The 1,508-nt window shown below is 48.5% G+C and overlaps 1 protein-coding gene across 1 annotated transcript in view; it reads right to left on the reverse strand.

Moving 5' to 3' along the window:
- LOC104994591 (liprin-alpha-1-like) overlaps positions 1-1,508 on the reverse strand; it is a 35,103-nt gene that overhangs the window by 31,348 nt on the left and 2,247 nt on the right.

The raw sequence follows: 1,508 nt of genomic DNA on the forward strand, positions 1-1,508 counted from the left end.
GAGGGCAGACCGGCTCCTCTGTCCCCAGGCCGCATGGGCCGCTTGCTCCACCTTCTTCCCAAGTTCAAGTGGCGCTGACACAGCCCGGGGAAGCTGGGGATTCTGATCAGAAACACAACTGTGGGTACTAAGCGAGGACCTCTGGTTCTTGTTTTCCCCGGTATCAAAGATGATCAATATAATCACTGTGAATTTTACATGTGGCTTCAGATGAGAGAAGACACCCAGGGCCTCCCCACTTGCAGTTACAGACACAGGCAGCTTGTGGGTCAGCCTACCAAGAGCTACAGAAGCTAAATACATTTTAAAAAGAGGTCCTTAAGCAGCCACAATCCAAGATTTCAAAAAAGCCCAGTGAGGGAGCTGGACACTGAGAGGGCCACCCCTTCCCTCGGGGCATCTGAACAAAGCTGACTCTGGGAAGAAAAGGCAGGGAAAAAGTCAAGCAGAGGGTACTGGCTAACACAGCTCTGGATGGTTCCTTGGGCTGGGAAGACAAAAATTCGAGCTCAGGCCTGACAAGTCAGTCCGGATGTTAGAGACTAAGCTCCCCAAGAAAAGGGAGGCACAGAAAACATACCCAACACTCTGCCCAAACCGGCTGATCACTGAGTATCAATCACCTCGTGGTGCTTGGGAGACAGATGGTGGGCTTCAGGACTTGGCGAGAAGGGGGTGGGGGAGGCCACGGGAAGCACCCCAGGCTTCCAGACGGACACGCTGGAGGGCTCCTCCCTGCGGTCGGGGGAAGGTGGGTGAAGGCTGCTGAGACTCAGCTTACAAGGACACCCCAGCCTCAAGTCACTCAGGCCCTGAGTGAACAGACAGCTCTGTCCCCACTAGAGGTCTGCCTCAGAGGAACCTCTGGAGAAGACAGCATCACCAGAAACTCTAGGGTTTTCCATAGATAGTGTCCAACATGCAACCAAAAAAAGCAAAAAGGGTGTAACAACAAACAGGAAAGAGAAAAAGAACTGAAACAGATCCAGAGGTATCAGATGTATATCAGCATATCAGAGGTATGCTAGAGGTATCAGATGCAAACTTCACCAGTTCAAAAATATACTTGACAAAAGGAAAAACGTCTGAGAATCAAAACCGATTCTAGAACTTTCAAATAACAGTGACTGAATTTAAGAACTCAGTCTCTGGGCTTAACATCAAATTGGACGTAGCTGCAGAGAGGATCAGTGAACTGAAGGATAGATAGGTTAAAAATATATATATATAAGAAGGAAAAAAGGATAGAATATATCGAAGGAGCCTGTTGTTAAACTACATTGTTAAAAACTATAAATGGGGCCCCTCATGGTGGAGAAAAGACAGAAAGGGGAATAAGAAATGCCTCCAGGGGCTGAAACTAAAGAGCCTCTTAATGAAAGTGAAAGAGGAGAGTGGAAAAGCTGGCATAAAACTCAACATTCAAAAAATGAAGATCATGGCATCCAGCCCCATCTGCTGCTGCTGCTGCAAGTCGCTTCAGTTGTGTCGACGGCAGCCCAGCAGGC

The sequence above is a fragment of the Bison bison genome, unplaced genomic scaffold (assembly GCF_000754665.1).
Source record: "Bison bison bison isolate TAMUID 2011002044 unplaced genomic scaffold, Bison_UMD1.0 scf7180017864261, whole genome shotgun sequence".
Taxonomy (NCBI): Eukaryota; Metazoa; Chordata; class Mammalia; order Artiodactyla; family Bovidae; genus Bison; species Bison bison.